This window comes from Ascaphus truei, chromosome 4 (assembly GCF_040206685.1).
Source record: "Ascaphus truei isolate aAscTru1 chromosome 4, aAscTru1.hap1, whole genome shotgun sequence".
Classification (NCBI taxonomy): domain Eukaryota; kingdom Metazoa; phylum Chordata; class Amphibia; order Anura; family Ascaphidae; genus Ascaphus; species Ascaphus truei.
The window spans coordinates 237,634,610-237,654,556 of NC_134486.1; positions in this window are offsets into that span (position 1 = coordinate 237,634,610).

The following is a 19,947-nucleotide window of genomic DNA, read 5'->3' on the forward strand; positions in this document are numbered from 1 at the left end:
AATAGATTCTGTGCTTTTAAGATAAATCCCACTACAGATAACAGAGACAGTTATATGAGAGCCAAGGATTTATGTGAGGTTTGGCTGCATAGAAAAGAACAACAAAAATTGCAGTTTAGAGATCTAAACTTTTCCAAGTTCGAAAATAAAGCAGGGAAACTGTTAGGCAATACGGCTAGAAAACCTATGAAGTAAAACCATATTCTGACTAATAAGGACTAATGCCTTCTACCAACCAAGGATAAGATGAATATAAAGAAGTCAGTATATCAATGTAGAACATACACATTAGGAGATAAGAATACATATCAAGTGCTTCATATGCTGTATTCCTGCATCCAGTTTATTTATAAAGGCACATAACTCAATAATATAATGTAACGTAGAGAATGGTTGGTTAATTTAAAAAATGTTTAAGTTCCCAGTCCTGGTTCATGCCCTTGGGTGCCAATGTCCCAAGCGCATAAATCCAGAACATCTCCCTACGATTGAGTAAGTAATCTAAGTAAGTACACCACAAAGTTGGTATTACACGTCAAGAATGATTCAATACGATAGATTTGATTTGTATGAACATGTGTATCATGACACAAAGATTGACTATCTTGATATACATTGATACATAGACATTGACTTAAATATACAGGCCAATGTCTATAGAAAAGCCAACTCACCCTACTCAGGTCTAACAGTGCTCATCCCAGACCCCTTATTCGGGGTATTCCCAAAGGACAATACTTAAGACTTAGGAGGATTTGCTCAACGGAACAATCCTTTCTTACCCATGCCAAAGAACTAAAACAAAGGTTTTTGAATCGAGGTTATGGAGAGAAGGATCTGGAGTTTGCATTTGAAAATGCACTAAAAACTAGTAGAGAAGAACTCTTAGCTAAAAATAGAAAAGACAACAAGAGGAACAAAGGAGGGACCTTTGTTCAGAAAGATGCAACAACCCAGTTACCACTCTTCATAACAACGTATTCAAAACAGGCAGAACAGATTAGGTTTATCCTTCAAAAACATTGGGCCATTTTAAAATTGGACAAAGACCTTGAGTCCTATGTAAAATCTAATCCAAGAATGGTTTTCAAAAAAGCTAAAACCATTGGGAATCATGTGTCCCCTAGCCTATTTTGTTCTACTAAGAGGAATGTCAACAAAACATTAAAGGGATTTCACAAATGTGAGAATTGTAATTCATGTAAGTATGCTAGACCATTGAAGTCCATAAGGAATATTCATACAAATCAAATCTATCGTATTGAATCATTCTTGACGTGTAATACCAACTTTGTGCTGTACTTACTTAGATGTCCTTGTGGGAGTGGTTACATAGGTCGTACTATTAGACCACTAAAAGTCCGAATAAAGGAACACATTAGAAGCATCAAAAAACGTGATGGTAGATTTCCGGTCGCACGCCACTTTAACAACTGCCCATTAGGAACACTCACATCCTTTTCCTACAGTGCTATAGAACACATCTATGCCCATGCCAGGGGAGGCGACAGAGAAGCCTTACTCAATCGTAGGGAGATGTTCTGGATTTATGCCCTTGGGACATTGGCACCCAAGGGCATGAACCAGGACTGGGAACTTAAACATTTTTTAAATTAACCAACCATTCTCTACGTCACATTATATTATTGAGTTATGTGCCTTTATAAATAAACTGGATGCAGGAATACAGCATATGAAGCACTTGATATGTATTCTTATCTCCTAATGTGTATGTTCTACATTGATATACTGACTTCTTTATATTCATCTTATCCTTGGTTGGTAGAAGGCATTAGTAATTTCCTCCCCCCTCTCCCAAACCCCCCCCCCCCACTACCCCCCTTCCCATCCATTATTGATGGGGAGGTAATGAATGGGGAATCTTATGCCAGATTTTGTTAGGAGGATGTGTGGTGATCGCTTTGATGTTAATCTTTGAAAATGCTATTATCTGTTTTTTCTTTTTATTATTATTTGTGTGTATATGTTGAATTTTGAAATCATAAATATGATCAGCAATACTAAAAAGAATTTTGTGTAAAAGTATATTTTTCTGTGTTTCTTATTGGTTTTTTTTCTGTATTGTATTGTTGTTGTTTAATATTTATGAACCCAATAAAAAAAAACTATTACTAATAAATAAATAATTAAGACATCTGATTTCTTTATGTCAGGAGGCTGCCATCTTTGATATAATTTGTGGCACTGGCAGGCTAAAGTGAGATGTATTACTAGTACTTTCAAATGGAATATGAGATTGTATTTTCTATAGCTACAGTAGTACAGTATAAGAATGCTATTTTTGAAAAGAGGTAGCTTCTCCTTTGGAGAGGTTTGATTTTATCTGGCTAATCCCATTTGTGTGATGTCACTCTATGATCAGCAAGAGTTTGCACAGACAATCCCCCCTTTATCTTTATCATGGCATGGGGGAAAAAAAACAATTCTCTGACAAACAATTCCCCATCCAGAGACCGCTCCCCCCCCCCACCTCTCCTCCCCCAAAAGTTCTTATTTTCCATAAGAAACAAAAGCGGCTAAATTGTTGTGTGTATGCATGGTCACGTGTGTTTAAGGGATACAGGTAGATCATTACATTATTTACATTTGGTTGTCAGGTCAGATGCACAGGTTTGCATATTTATGCATCCCACTTCTCTGGCTGTTAGATTGTAGACTAAAGTTCACTGCTTTGATGCATCACTATTTCCTGAATGTGTTCTAGTACTTTTGATTCAATGCAATATGAATTCCAGGGTTGTTCCAGTGGTTTTTTTTTTTTTTTACTGTTACAATTGCTACAATGTCTAATGATAAAAAAACAGGTGGTCTCTTTTTTCCTCTCTCCCAGGTCAGAACAAAACGGTAGTAAAACATTGCTAAATGTTCAATATGTTTCATGCCATCATGCAAATCACGTCATTAGATTGAATAACTAGAATTTGTTTGGAGAATGCCATGAATTATTTAAAAGTAAAACAAACTCCTTGATAAGGGTAAAGGGTCATGGCCAGGGCTCACCATGAGATGCTACTGAGAAAATTAGTCATTGCCGTGATTTCCCACTATTTTTGTCTTTTACAGACTGTTTCACAGAAGGTCCACAGTACATGTAACAAATCATTTCTGTTACTTGCAATACAGATAACTTATTTGGCTTTAAGGGAGGTCCGATGTGACGCAGGATCTTAACTCCTTCTGCGTCCTCTACTAGACTTTCTGATAAGGAGTTTGACATTGTTACATAAGTAGCACATGTAGCATCACCCTCTGGGAGATGTTACTCTGCTACTAACTTAGTGTGGTTCTGGCGTACCTGTGAGGGTCAGGAGATCTGAGATGTCTGCGTTGGTAGGGAGACCAGGACAGGCTTTTGGGTAGTTCTTCATGGTGTCAGCGCCTCCAGTTATAGCGGCTCCAGAGTCTCCTGGAGACAGTCTCCACTAAAACACACTCCATCCATCCTCCCTGCCCAGAGACTGATATCCAGGCAGGAGTATATAAAAGGGATAATTTATTGCAGTCAATGCAGTTCTTTCACATACAGCGGATGCAAGGACTCAGAGGATCCAGGCCTCCGGATGGTACTTGCTCATGAGTCTGGCGTATCAGATCTTACAGGCCCTGTCAGCCATGAGGGCTGCCTAGCCTTTCTCACTCCCAGCCAGGAGGAGAAGCTCCCACTCCCTCTCCTAAGGAAGGAGAACAGACTGCCTACATCTGGCACTGCCTCTCTGAGGAACCAGAAGCGTAGGGCTCAAGGTCTGTACCTATACCTGATACACAGGCCATGAGTCATCACCAGCACTCTTCTGTCACTCAGAGATGAGCATGAGGGGGGGTCAAAAGCCCACATGGTGACCTGTAACAGCCCAGACTACTAAGGACTTATAATGACAGGGGGAAGAGACAGGCAGCGTTGACTAACCATGTTACACATATATGAAGTTCCCACAGAATCTGCAGTGATGTGCAATTGCCATGTAACTTCAGCTGACAACTTTCAAGGGCTGATATATGTACTGTATGTATGTCTTTATTTATATGGCGCCATTAATGTACATAGCGCTTCACAGTAGTAGTACACGTGACAATCATATAAATATCAAATAATACAAATAACAGAACATGGGAATAAGTGCTTCAGACATAAAAGTAACATTTAGGAAAAGGAGTCCCTGCTCCGAAGAGCTTACAATCTAATAGGTAGGTAGGAAGAACGTACAGAGACAGTAGGAGGGCGTTCTGGTAAGTGCGCCTGCAGGGGGCCAAGGATTGATCTCTAAATCACACTAGTGCTAGAAAAAAGCAAAGGAAATAATAACTCAATACTGACCTCATTGTGTATTTGTTATGTCAAATCACATAAAACGGCAATTAATTGCAGGCCATGTGAAGTCTCTTAAACACACGGTGACAGGTGCAGTTAATTATAATATATTTATGTGCTTCCAAAAGTGACAGTGTTAAGGTAAAATTACCCTTGAGTACTTGTGGTACAATAACCAATGTGTTAGAAAAAAAGGATGTACAGTTGGTGTATATTTTACAACAAGAAATGAAGATTGTAATCAAAGCAATATGCTACTATGGATACATTAAAAATATTTATATATATTTCTAAATTTTTCTAGAAATTGCATCAATCACCTACATTTAATGTATTAATACAGGGGCGGCCAACTCCAGTCCTCGACTCCCCGAACGGTCAGGTTTTCAGGATATCCTTGCTTCAGCACAGGTGGCTCAATCGGTGGCTCAGTGGCTCGAAGACTGACCTATGCTGAAGCTGAGATATCCTTAAAACCTGACCTGGTTGGGGGGGAGGGGGTCTTGAGGACTATAGTTGAGAACCTCTGTATTAACCCTTTTAGTGCTGAGGTTGTTTTTGGTTCTAGCAATGTAGCTACAATAACGATAATATTGTTTATATAAACCTAGACAAATATGCGTTTTTTTTTCTCTAGCAGAGCCTGAAGATTAGAATTTTTTTAATGGTTTAATGTTATTTTACCACATGTTAGACATTTCACCCCTGTGCTAAAAGAATGCATTAAAAAAAAATAACGTCAAGTCAAGTGGATCGATGTGATACAGTACTTACACACTTGTTCACAATCTTTAAAGCTACCACAACGTCTAAGTGTATTGTTTGTAAAGACCAGCTTCATCTACGAGCACTGAAAAAAATGACTAAAACATCTAACTGTAGAAATAAAAAAAATATACTTTTCTGAGTTTAGCATGCATGGCATAAATTCGTTTATACAGTATGATACTTTATTATTGCATATATTTAAAGCGGCTCTTATTTGCAAGGTAATAAAACTTTTTGTGCCATACTAAATGTCCATGGAGAAAAAACACAATATCACACAGAGATTGTGGGATTTTTGGCGGGACCCACTTCACCGAATATTGAAAGAGGTGTTTAGGGCCACCGGCATGGGGGGGTGAGCCAGTACATTCGTCCGGGGCCCAGTGGAGCAGCTGGGCCCAACCTGCCAATTATAGAAATCGGGCACCCCAAGTTCTGGGCTCGGCAGGCTGAGCCCTATTCCTGTTACAGGTTCTCTTTCCTGCACGTAATGGTCCCGGACATGCTCCAGACGGCCCCAAACTCTGCTCAACAGGCATTTCCTCATAGCAACTGCAGGAACAGTCTCTTCAAACTAACCAGAACTTGAAAAACCGCCACAATGTGAGCTCCACACCCAACAGTTGCCAACATAAATATTCGCAGAAAATGCATCACGTGATTACTCCAAGAGCGGTCACCTGATGCGGAAGTGCCAGGTGGTTCGGAGGCGCAACCCTCGGGCACTGAAATGGCCATCAGGGCTTAGCGATGATTATCTTATAGACTATTATAGGCTACTTTGCATATTCTTTAGATCAGTGGTTTCCAACCTTTTTTAAAATTGTGCACCACCTGCTAGAAAATATTTGTTCCGCGACCCCACAGTTAATAAATCTTTTTGCCTATTTATCAAATTTATTGCTAAAAAAAAAAAATAGTTTGACCGATCCCAGGCAGTATAGTGGGGGAAGACGTGCTTAATAAGGCCCAAAACTGCACCTTATTGTTTTTAGAGATTATGGGGGATATAGCTGTCAATTACTGATGTTTTGGGGACTGGTATCAGAGGATATACAGTCATCAGAGCAATTTTATGAAGAGATGTGTCACAAACCCCATGCCTGTGTGTGCATGTGACTTGTATATATGAAAGGGGTTAAAACATCCAGTTGACTCACACACCTTCCAGCAGAGCACTAAAAATTTGCAACATCTCCCCAAATACCGTCCCACTACACCTCCATTTCGCGGCCACCACCAATAATAATTGAAGGTCTTACCCTTAGGAGTCCCTGGCCCCCTATTTACTGGAAAAAGATGCAATGAACACAAAAACCCAATATAGCTAAATGTGTCCGAAAACTAGGTTAATCTCTTCACAAAGGTACTAGGTCCAATTAGAGCGCAATAGCAGTACTTATTCAATTTTAGATTTAATGTGGGAAAGTGGTACAGTGTTTGTTTACAGAAAAGGAATGTTACAAAGGCAAATGCAGACAGTTTTCGAAAATTAAAATAATACAAGCAGAAAGTCTAATACGTTACCACCTAAGATGCCTCAAGAGGTCGTGAGATTAAAATATAAGAATTCCTGTGTTATTTGGTATAACTCTGAGTTCTACGTTTGATACCCAAATGCATTCTTTTAATGCAAAAAAAAATGTTATTGTCTGCCTTATCTTTACTGCACCATTTTCTGTAACTCCATTGTATTGTATGTCTTTATTTATATAGCGCCAAAAGTGTACTCAGCGCTTCACAAAGAATACAGTACAGGAAATAACTCAATTTAACATCTCATTTGGAAGAATACAGTACAGGAAATAACTCCATTTAACATCTCATTTGGTTTTCCAATTTGATCCACAGTACCTGGAGTAGGACTGCAATCCTGCTCATGATGAGTTGAAGTCAGCAATGTTTCTTCATGTGGTACCCACAATTCTCCACAAGGTGCTTGTTGAGTCTGGTATAGCCTTTTGTTGCTGGCAGTCTGTTCCCTTTTGAATTTTTAGTCCCATACTGTACATACAGCATGAATTCTGGAATCAGGTGATAGAGGTGTCTGTTGCTGATGTCAAATGCGCTCCTGAGTAGTTCAAATGTTTTTTTGCTGTGATTATAGCTTTATCAGGCCAACAATTTATCTCCCGATAGACAACATGCACTGGGGCTTAATCTAGTAGCTTCGATAAGCATCTCATCGCCAATTTCGGGCACTTCTTGAGCGAGTTTGCATGTGTAGCTATTCAGAAAGCTCAGATAACATGCCAAACTGTCTCGAGAACTGCTTCTTACCGATCGGTAGCACTCTCACAATCTCAAACCGAGCGGTAGCTCAAACAATGCTCAAACTCGCATTTTTGCAAATATTGAGCTATTGAGCTATTCAGGTAGCTTTGATATGCACATCGGGGCTGCAACTCGCAGGTTCTGATGGGAACCGCCATATGATTCTGAAGAAAAAAATGTATTTTTATTACATCAGATTGAAGCTGGGTATTTCCGGAGCTGACACGCATTAATATCAGCTACTGAAGGGTGGCGAGATGGGAACCGCCATATGATTCTGAAGAATTTTTTTTATTTTTATTACATCAGATTGAAGCTGGGTTTTTCCGGAGCTGACACGCATTAATATCAGCTCCGGAGACACCCTGCTTCAATCCTATGTAATAAAAATACATTTACAGCTAGCTTCATTACCGTAGCGGCTAACCGCTAAGGTAATGAAGGGGTTAAATATCAGTGCTGGTTTGTTGGGGGTAGAGGGGTGGGTGAAGGTGGTATTTGGCCCTTGGTGGCTGTTTAGGCCTACCAGGAGGGTTGCTGAAGGAGTTAACCCCCTTTATTACCTTTGTGGTTACTTACCTTTGCCCTGATGAATATTCACCCTCAAACTGCGGCAGCAACTCTTGCCCCACAAAGCAATGATCCTCATCAGCATGATGCGCAGATGTCCATGATCCGCAGTTGATTGCATTGATTGTATTGTTACCGTAACTCTGTGTCCAGGACATACTTTAAAAATCTCAATGTATGAGGCGCATGCGTGACGGCAAGGAGTATGGCAGCCTAGTCTGATAGCTCCCTGCCTCGCTCCCTATAAAGTTGCATAAAACCCACTGAAATTGGAACCAAACGCCAGAAAAATAAAGCCACAGATCGTACACACACACTCAAGATGTCGCGAAAAGCCCCCAAACCAGCAAAAAAAAGAAGGCTGCCAGAATATTTCAGGACTGCAGGGCCGCGCAGTGCGGGCTCAGAAATGGCGCCGGTTTCAAACGCCGGCTCAGAGACTGAACCTGACAGAGAGGAGGAGGAATTAACCCTCCAAGAGCAAAGACCGGCAAGACAGTGCGATATTAACAGACTTTGCTCAGACCTCAAAACATTCTTTCAAGCTGAAATTAAGGAGCTGAAGAGAGAAGTGACTGGTCTGGGGAAAAGGACAGGGGTCCTAGAAACAGAAGTGGATCAATCTATCCGAGCAATCCGGAGACAAGATAAAAAATCTATAGAGCTGCAGGAGCAAATAAATGAACTGAGGGAGCGTCAAGAGGACGCAGAAAACCGCGACAGGCGGAACAACCTCAGAATAAGGGGGGTCCCGGAGAGTGTGCTGGACTGTGAGGAGTACATCAAGCTATGGCTGGAAGCGCTGCTCCCTGAGACCCCTAAAGACGCCTTGGCAATGGACAGATGCCATAGGGCCCAGCGGGCTAAGCCTCTACAAAACGAACAACCAAGGGACATAGTGATCCGCCTACACTACTATAAGACAAAAGAGTCTGTTCTCAGCAAGACGAGACCACTACCTGTAGTGGAATATGAGGGTGTGAGGCTCTCAATCTTCCAAGATTTGTCCCCAGAGACTCTGGCCCGCCGGCAAAACTTGTTGCCAATTACCAAAACCTTGCGGGAGAAGGGTATCAGGTACCGATGGACCTTCCCCTTCGGCCTGCTGGTGGCTCGAGGCAGCAGATCCTTTGTTACTAAAGATCTGGAAGAAGGTCCCTCCTTCCTGCACAAGCTGGGCCTGGGAGAGGCCCCGGCGAGCCCAACACCAGACCCTATCTGGTCGCAGACCCCGAAATCCCCCCGAGCACATCGGGACAAAGTCTAAAGGAAAGAGGCATGCAACCAGTTTCACGTTACGTAGCTGTTTGGTTAAGCTGTTAAATTAAATAAGACAAATCCCAAAGAGGATTACCGAAAAACGTCCCACGGTGCAGTGCCCTGATAGGGCGACGAACGCTGAAATAAAAAGAATCATAAACTCACTTACCTCATCAAAGTCTGGAGTGCACCGTTGCAGAATTCGCTGGATTTGCCATGGAGTATAAGATGGTCCCCTGTAAAGAAGATGGCGACGATACATGAGGCAGCTGGAATCCTGTCAGGGTTCTGCTCGCCACAAACCAGGGTCGGACCGCGAGGCTGAGGTGGGGTTGTAAAAGCACCGACCTGAGACCGCGCAGGCTGATCCGGATTGCGCAGTTCGTAGTCATATGTCGCAGGATCAGGATTGGAGAAGACAGCGTCGTCGTTGTAGAAGCCAGGGTCAGGACAGGAGACATCAGGATAAACATTGTTCAGGCAAGAGTTCGGCAACAGGTAGTCAGGAGAGCCCCGCTTCAGCTTAGGAGCGTGGGGTTGGCCTCTGCGCGATCGGCGACCATGGCCCATGGTACTGGTCACAGGAGATGGTAGGCAGACCAGAGTAGCACACCGCTTTGCTGCACGGGTGCACCAGTGCTACAGCGCAAGAGTCCTGAGCGGGCTAGGGAATCCTCTGTCTCAGCGCAGGAACCAGGACACGGCCTCTCTAGATTAGAGTGCAGGAATCCAGGAGACTGAAGGACACAGGGACAAAACCTCCGCTTCAGTGCAGGAATCCAGGAGGCTGAAGGACGCAGGGACGAAACCTCTGCTTCAGCACAGGAGAACAGGAGTGGACCGCTGCGTGAATATAGTAGCCAGTCACAGGAAACAAGGAGCTGAAGTGAACAAGAAGAGTACTCAGCTACAACACAGGAGACTGGAGCAGACCGCTGCGTGAATATAGCAGCCGGCCTTAGGAAACCTGGAGCTGCAGACAACAAGGAGAATACTCCGCTTAAGCATGAGAGACAGGAACAAGCGAGGGCTTGTGGCAGAACAGATAGTGACATCCAGGAAGGACTATGCTCGGCAGGGAGCATTATGGGAAGACAGTACTTAAAGGCCAGCGGGCCAATCCCCGGAGGGGGGTGTGAAGGTACTGCTCCAATGAGTGAATGCAAGTCTAGGTTGCAGTGATAGGCTGCACAGCTGCAATAGATACTAGAGGGAGTGTGTATTGCTTTGGTGAGTGAATCCAGGCTGCAGCAAACATCAGGAGAGGTGCTCCAGGACTGCACACGTCTGCAAGGTAAGGCAACCAGTAAACCGCGGAGCGGATTCCTTACAGTACCCCCCCCTTCACGCGAGACCTCCGGGCGAACATGAGCACACATAGAGTTGGGGGACCAGGAATTGTTGCTGAACCGTCTAGGATTGGGGGTAGAGTCGTGGTCCAGAGACTCGTGGTTACTCCTTAGTGTACCCCCACCCCACGGTGAAAACTGCGGCCAGACAGGACCATCCATGGGTCTCGGAGACATCGAGTTGTTCCTAAAGTTCTTTAGGTGGAAAGGGGATCCATAAACAAGCAGTTCCTTGGTGAGTACAGTTCTAGGAAATGAGAGTGGTAGAAGAAACATCCTTGGTACATGGCTCGCCCCGCAAAATGACTTGGAAATCCAGGACTGTGAAGAACCAGAGAGTTCCAGAGCAGAAACGGTAGAAGAACCCCCACTGAAAGCCCAGTCTTTAATAAAGGAACCTGAATCTAGGATCAGCGGCCCTGATAGTTGATCGAATACACCAGGAGGAACTTTGTAACAGAAAAAGTCTTGGCTGACCACTGCATGTTGGAATTTGCGAGGAATTTTTCCTCTAGAAGGCTCCCAGGTAATGGTTAGTAAGGGTATAGGCTGGTTGGAAGCATCTCCCGGTATTGGTATGGAAGGTGACAAGGCAAGCAGTAAACCAGGCATAGGGACCGAAATCTTGGGATACGTACAGAGTATTTCCAACTGAGAGGAAATAACAGGGGCAACCGAAAATTCCGAGGGACAAAACCATGGTTTAGCAGGAGCAGAGAAGCAAACAGTAGAGCACTCCAATACTGGGAAATCTTCATTGGGAGCTAATATTGTCAGTGAATCAGGAATAGTCCTTGGGATCTTCAAATCAGTAGCTTGAGAAAAAGGCAGAGCCAGGGTAGTGGTGGGAGGGAAGCTAACATCAGAAGCTGAAGTCTGTACCTCAGTGACAGGGCCCTGAGAATCAACAAGCAGCAAGTATGAACTATGAAAACTCTTAATGACAGGCACCTTAGGAGTACAAGGAGTCTTTTCCGAAACTGCAATGGCCCTAACCACAGGGGTACCTAACCTGACAAAAACATGAATTGGTGTGTTTTCTAGTGCAAAATCTCTGATCACAGGACTCCTAACCGATAGTGAGGGTGTCTGGGTTTGATTAGAGAAAAAATCAGATGTATTGATAAGTGACTTAGAAACAATTACTGAGGTTCTAGATTTGCTGGACATGTGAGAAAAAATACCCTTTAAGACAGGAGTTTTAATTTCTTCCCAGAGTAACCCCATGTTTGCTGGGGCATATTTAGACACAGTACTGAGGGACTGGGTTTCAGCAAAGGCAGGACAGCTAAACAGCTCAGATTTAAACCCCAGGACTTGTAATATATGCATGGTGACCTCAGACAGTACTAAGGGAGTGACCACAGATATGCTGATCCCTGGAGAATTAGCCTGGACAGAGAAAACAGGGGAACCCCCAATCAGTATACTCCTTGTAGGAAGAGCTTCAGAATCAGAAGGAGAATCATTACCTCTCAGAGTCTCAAAACTAGTAAGACACAATTCAGCGAAAAGGGAAACAGTGTGCAAGCTTTTTACTAATCTATATGAAAAAGCGTCACTTTTGGGAGAAAACCGTGCGTCAGCAAACATTCCTGGGAACATAATATGAACCCCAGGAGGAACATACAGACTACTGTATGCTTTTAACCCTAAGCTTAAAGAGGAGGAGAACTCAGACAGTACACGGGGGTGAATCATAACTGTACTGGTCTCTAAAGTAGGTATTTGGTAAGGAATGTCTGGGAAACCAGAAATTACTGCAGACTCCATAATGTGGGAACTATGCGCTGAAGCAGGGATCACCGCTATGTGGGCGACAGGCTGGTTCAGCGAAACACCCGGGAGAAGGAACTCTGCGAGCAAGCTTAGGGAAAAACCTGACTCCTGAATACATTTATCAGGAACCAGAACTTTAGCCGAAGTCTCCGGAGACGAAACTGCGGAAACTTGAGCTGAAGCAGGGGATTTATAGCAAAGAATATCTAGGGACTCCGTACGGTTATGGGAATCCCTCAATGCAACCTCTGCTGTCTGACTTGTGGACTCATTCTCTGAGGCTAAAACGAAGGCATTAACTTGGAGGCAGCAAGAATTTACAGGGGTTAATGCAGACAATGCCTGAGAGTAAAACATAGGTAATCTTCTCTCTGAAGCTAGGGGCGTGACCATGGCTGACAGAGAACAGGGATTTACCAAAGGAAACTCAGAGAGCTGCCCCACAGAGGTTAATACAGAAATAACCCTGGGAACAGAACTTAGGGATTCTTTCTCTGACGGGGAAAGCGCACAGGACTGCCTAGCAGAGTTTAAAGCTGGAAAACCCTCAAGAGCTGGAGTGACAGATTCGGAGTTAGAAATAGGGGAACAAAGGGACTTATTCTCTGATAGTAGAACCTTAGTGTTGGCTAGTGAAACATATGTATTCTCCAGGGGAACCTCACAGGACTGCTCGGCAGGGGTTAAAGCTGGAAAACCCTCAAGACCTAGAGAAAGGACTTCTGAGCTAGAAATAGGAGAACTAATGAACTTATTCTCTGATACAAGAACATTAGTGCTGGGTAGAGCAACATATGTATTCTCCAGGGGGACCTCACAGGACTGATCGGCAGGGGTTAACGAAAACATATCATTGGTGTCAGGGAACCCGGCCATACACTCAGGGCAAGGATCCGTGGTAGACCAGGGATACAGCCAAGCGGCAGCGAAGCTGGCGAGGGGAGGATCCTGTTCCTTTATGCAAATGTCCAATGTCATGGAAAGGATATGGAGTGTTTTTTGGGCATCAGCCAACATGAGGAGAGGGTCCTCTTTTGCTATATAAATGTCTAAAGACAAGACCAGGGAAGAGAGTTCTTTTTGGGCGTCGTCCAATTCTAAAGGGTACACATTTTCCCAAGTTAAAGGGTAACCAGGAAAGCAAATACAAGCGGCCAGCGATTGTTTTAAGTCCCGGAGGCGGTAAACCTTCATCATGAGATCATTGCGGCATTTGTTTTGCAAAGGGGTTAAACCTACAAACACAATCAGATCTTCAATCAGGGGTATTATCTCACATAGAAACTGGTATTCACACTGGGACTGGTTTACAGGCTGGGACAGGCTTTCAGACAGAAACTTACCAACCCTCACCACAGGGCGGTCCGAGTTTGTGCGGCCGAGCATACTGTCAGGGTTCTGCTCGCCACAAACCAGGGTCGGACCGCGAGGCTGAGGTGGGGTTGTAAAAGCACCGACCTGAGACCGCGCAGGCTGATCCGGATTGCGCAGTTCGTAGTCATATGTCGCAGGATCAGGATTGGAGAAGACAGCGTCGTCGTTGTAGAAGCCAGGGTCAGGACAGGAGACATCAGGATAAACATTGTTCAGGCAAGAGTTCGGCAACAGGTAGTCAGGAGAGCCCCGCTTCAGCTTAGGAGCGCGGGGTTGGCCTCTGCGCGATCGGCGACCATGGCCCATGGTACTGGTCACAGGAGATGGTAGGCAGACCAGAGTAGCACACCGCTTTGCTGCACGGGTGCACCAGTGCTACAGCGCAAGAGTCCTGAGCGGGCTAGGGAATCCTCTGTCTCAGCGCAGGAACCAGGACACGGCCTCTCTAGATTAGGGAAAGAGTAGGCCCCAGGAACCAGGAAGCTGAAGATACACAGGGAAACCTCCGCTTCAGTGCAGGAATCCAGGAGACTGAAGGACACAGGGACAAAACCTCCACTTCAGTGCAGGAATCCAGGAGGCTGAAGGACGCAGGGACGAAACCTCTGCTTCAGCACAGGAGAACAGGAGTGGACCGCTGCGTGAATATAGTAGCCAGTCACAGGAAACAAGGAGCTGAAGTGAACAAGAAGAGTACTCAGCTACAACACAGGAGACTGGAGCAGACCGCTGCGTGAATATAGCAGCCGGCCTTAGGAAACCTGGAGCTGCAGACAACAAGGAGAATACTCCGCTTAAGCATGAGAGACAGGAACAAGCGAGGGCTTGTGGCAGAACAGATAGTGACATCCAGGAAGGACTATGCTCGGCAGGGAGCATTATGGGAAGACAGTACTTAAAGGCCAGCGGGCCAATCCCCGGAGGGGGGTGTGAAGGTACTGCTCCAATGAGTGAATGCAAGTCTAGGTTGCAGTGATAGGCTGCACAGCTGCAATAGATACTAGAGGGAGTGTGTATTGCTTTGGTGAGTGAATCCAGGCTGCAGCAAACATCAGGAGAGGTGCTCCAGGACTGCACACGTCTGCAAGGTAAGGCAACCAGTAAACCGCGGAGCGGATTCCTTACAAATCCACGGTGAGACGCAGGAGCCGGAAGGCCGATTCAGGCGGGAGCCAGCAGAGCGCGCCCACACATCCGCACGAGACGCAAGCTGGATCCAAGATGGCGCCGGACCGGAAGGACATCATCAGCCAGGAGGCGGAGTCGGCATAGGAGACGCCATCTTGAAGGAGGCAGCAAGACGGAAGGCCCCGAGGAGTGTCTGGGGCGCGCCTGAGCGGGATAACATGCTCCACAGGCAGGAAACATACAGCCATAATTCAAAAAAAAAGCGGGGATTATAGAGTTAGACGCGTTAGACGCCGGTACGGAAGGGATACCCAGTAGCCATTAGGAGAGCAGAATAGGAAGAGCAGAGAGCGGAGCAAGGAAGAGGAAAGGGGAGAGGGACTCAGGTCCAAGAGGAGGGGAGAGGAAGGAGCAGAAGGCTGAGGGGCTAACGCGCAAGCAGGGAAGAGAGTAGACGTGGAAGGTAGAACAGAGACAACGGAGAAGACGGTTTAAGTAGGTGAGTACAGAGGGATAGGAAGGGAGGTTAGAATAGGCTAGGGTGAGGGGAGCAGGGAAGTGGAGGAGGGAAAGAGGATCAGGGGGAGATGGAGAGGGAATAGAAGGAGGTCAGGGAAGTGTAGAAGATGGAGAAGAGGGCAGGATGACAATGTAAGTGATAGGAGGGGGATAACACACAATCGGAGGGTATCAATAGAAGATGGTGAGCTGAAAGTGTTAGAACAGAGAGGGGGAAGTAGATAAGTGGTAAATAGGGGGACAGATGGATAGCGAAGGTGCGAGTAAGTAGTAGAAGGTAATGAAGGGAAAGCGGAACCGAGAGCTGGGTGCATTAAGTAAGTGACGGCGGGCCTAAAGAATGGGGGAAAATGACACGGTCCCAGGGAGGTAAATAGAGCAATAGTCTGGGGAGAGGCGGAAAAACTATAGGGATGGATACGGAGAGAAGGAACAATACAGAGGAGGGTCGTGGACAGTTGGCGCAGAGTTAGAAACTTAAAGACCTCAGACAGGGACCGTCTCAGGAGGACATTGACAGCGCTACCGTAAGTTTTAGTTCATTAGGGGAAGCGAGGCGGGAGCAGTGAGAGGTGGCCTGCTCCGAAGTCTGCATGGGCCAGGCGCTAGTGAGGGGGAAACAAGTCCCTAGGTGCACTAGTGCAACCCTTTGGGTTGGATGTTCGGGGAGAGGAGTTAAACACCATACCTCAAGGCCGAACATTCGGAATAAGAGCCACAAACCCAAAGGCGGACGTCTCGGCGAGAGGAGAGCAGAGAGAGAACGCAGAGAACGCAGAGAAAGATTAACTGTTATGATTGTTGTTGTTATTGCATGTGGTGTTGTGTATATGTCCACCCCCATGTCCCCTTGTGTATGTCCCCCTCCCTTTGTTCCCTCAGACGGGGCTGAAAAGAGAAAGGCGGTCGGAGTAAGCCGGAACCACACGAGCAGACACGCTCGGCAAGACAGGAAGAAGCTACGTCAGACAGATCAGCACATCCCTGCTAATGAGTAAGGACATAGTATTAATATCCCATAATGTGAAGGGTCTCAACAGCCCGGCTAAAAGGAGGGTCGCATTCAGAGACTATAGGTGCAAGGGGGCAGAAGTGCTCTTCTTACAGGAGACTCATTTCTCCCAAACTAACTTCCCCAAGTATTTCGATAAAGACTTTCGGACCCACTTTCTAGCATCAGCTCGAGTTAAAAAAAGAGGGGTCGCCATCCTAATTCACAACCATATACCATTCAGACATGACAAAACATATAGCGACAGAGAAGGGAGATATCTAATAATCACAGGCTCCATCAGGGAGTATCCAATAACATTTGCTACAATATACGCCCCGAACGACAATGCCACACCTTTTTTCAATAGTTTCTTTGACAAGCTAAGTAAAGTCGCAAAGGGGAATATCATAGTGGCGGGCGACTTGAACAGAGTCCTCAACCCCAGTCTAGACCGATGCACGACCACTAACAAACCGCACAGACAAGACGTATTAACTCTAACAAAAGGCATAACAAGTTGTCAACTTATTGACATTTAGAGAGAGCAACACCAGGGAGAACGTGAGTACACTTTCTACTCTCACCCACATACACTGGCGACACACTTTATTCGAGCTCGGCTAGTCCCACGAATTCGGGTATACTCGGGTGTATTGAGGTTTGTGACTGTTTTCTGCCCGAGTGCATTGCGTTATTTTCCAGGCAGGGATTGAAGCATTTTATTCCCGCTGGCTGCAATACTGCACAGTATATATATAAATATACTGCATTACAATTCATGAATTTATGCCATCTGGTAGACATGCGAAGCATTGCAGCCTATTAAATCCTAATCATTATCATTTAACAGATCAGCCGCCCGTCAGCCAGGCATGAACCATGGCTGGGAAGGCAAACGCAACGGGGCTTGTCAGAGGTGAGGAGCGGCGCATTCCAGGTATCTGCCAGGTACATACTGGGTATTTGCTCGAATAAAGTGTGTCGCAGCAGTAACTCATACAGCCGGATAGACTACTTCCTAGTGTCCAATAGATTGGTCCCTGGGGTCTCTCGCTCAGAGATGCATGATATTTCATGGTCTGACCATGCACCTATAGAGCTGCGGTGCACACTGATTCCGCTAGACAGACCTAGAGCGAACTGGAAGCTAAACGAGATCCTGTTAAAGATCCCAGATCTCGGGCGGGAAGTCGGTGAAAAAATTCAGGAGTATTTTGAGGAGAATGAGGGGAGCATAGCGTCACAAGCTACACTGTGGGAAGCTCATAAAGTGACCCTCAGGGGAGTATTGATGAATCTGGCAGCCAAACAGAAGAGGGAAAGAGAGAAAAAAACTAAGGATCTAGAAACTCAGATAGCGGAGCTCTCTACCCTGCACAAAACTAATAAGCAGGAACATACACTCAAACAATTGCTAGACACCAAAATTAAACTCAACCTCCTCCTCACCTCCCAGGCTGAGAAGGAAATGGCTTGGTCTAACCGGAAATTTTATGAAAAGGCGAACAAACCTGATACACTACTTGCCAATAAGCTAAAAAAGAAGCTTCAAAATAACTCTATTCACGCAATTCGGAACCAAAAGGGAGACCTTACCTCCATACCTGGGAAAATAGTAGAGCAATTTAAAGCCTACTACGAAAAACTATATAATGGAGACAATGTCACTTACCTCCATACCTGGGAAAATAGTAGAGCAATTTAAAGCCTACTACGAAAAACTATATAATGGAGACAATGTCACTCATAACACTAAAACAGGTGAATTATTGACCACCTTCCTGAAAGAGGCAAAATTACCAACTTTGGAAAGGGTCGAGCGAGAGGCGCTGCAGGCGGACTTTACCTTGGAGGAAATTATGGAAGTCATCAAAGCATTAAAACCGGCCAAGGCGCCGGGGCCCGATGGCTTCTCCAATTTGTATTATAAGAAATATGCTAAAATCCTAGCCCCACATATGCTAAAATTATTTAACGGTGTATTAGAGGGGGCCTCCTTTCCGGCACAAATGCTCCAGGCGTCCATCTCGGTGATCCACAAACCTGGAAAGGACCCGGCAGACTGTAAGAGCTACCGGCCCATTTCACTGATTAATTCGGATATCAAAATCTATTTTAAACTCATAGCGAACAGGGTGGGTAGTGTCCTTCCCAGGTTAATCCATGCGGATCAGGTGGGGTTTATCGGAGGAAGGTAAGCGGCAGACAACACCAGAAGAATCATTGACCTGATTGATCTGGCCCAAAAGAAAAATACACATTCTATGGTGTTGAGTCTGGACGCGGAGAAAGCCTTCGACAGAATAGACTGGCCCTACTTAACGGAAACTCTGGGGGCATTTGGCTTTAGAGGACGCCTTCTGCGGGCCATCATGGCGCTGTCACCTGATACGTCACGAACAAGGACCTCATTTTTTCCTCAAAGTCGCATAAACTGTCATACATATCTGTCTCCTCACCCGTGAACTTTGGCAGCCAGGGTGCTGTGAAGTAGTACAGCATAATGTTTAGTTCCCAGTAATACACTCCATATTATATGTGCAAATGCCATTGTTCTCCTCAGTCACCTCATGCTTTGGACACTTTAAATCCTGTACATGATGCCAAATGTAGGGCCTCCCTCCTCAGTTCCAAAAAGCAATCAAATAGGGAGGGCATCTTCACTATAATTCACATGGAAAGGCAGGAGAAGGACTTGGTACAGAGGTGGCTAACCTGTGGCCCAAGTGCCACATGCGGCCCAGCAGTGTGTCACGCTGCGCTCACCACGGACAAGGAGAGACCCCGGAACTGAGGTAGAAAGGGTAGTACTTGCACCCACAGCTGCGGGGACACGCCTGGAAGGTGGATAGTAGGCGTCCGGAACTGATTGGAAGAGATGGTGTTAGTTCAGATACTCGCTGGATGGTTGGGAAGATCCAGGAAAATGGTCGGTGTCGAGAGCCGTGGGTTTGGAGCTGGGAGGTAGGTAGGAATCCGTAAGTCGAGGTGGAGGGTTGGAGAGATCGGAAGGTCAGAGGGCAAGCCAAGGTCGAAATCCAGAGCGGGTCCACAGTCAAGCCGGTTTGGTACACAGGGGATCACTAGAAGAGAGAGAGACGAAAGCACTAAGGCAGGCACGAACGTGGGTAACGCAGGTCACTCAAAGCTATGCTCAGCCAAAGAAGGAATGGCTGAGCAGGGTATAAATGTGGACAGAGTCCAATAGGAACAGGGGGAGGGACGGAGGAGTGGCCCCATGGGAGGCAGAGATAGGGCAGAGAATGTGCCACAGCTGATGATGCTTGACGCGTGACTTGTGAACGGTGCACGCACATCATGCGTGTGCACCGCGCGGGAGAGGCGCGTGCGGCCTGAGCAGGGGGCAGGAGTTCACCCCACAAGAAGGCAGAAGACTCCCAGTGTGTGCGCACGCATGCGCGCGTCCTGTGGTAGCCGCGGGGACCAGAGAGGTAGGAGGAGGGTCCCGCTCGCGGCGGTGAGCCCATGGGGCAGGGGCCGGCGAGCGCTAGGTGACAGGTGGCAAGGAGGGAACTCTCTTTGGGAGAGGTGTTCCCCAAAGCCTTACACAGTGCTTCATGTGCAGCCCCTGAAGGGAAGAA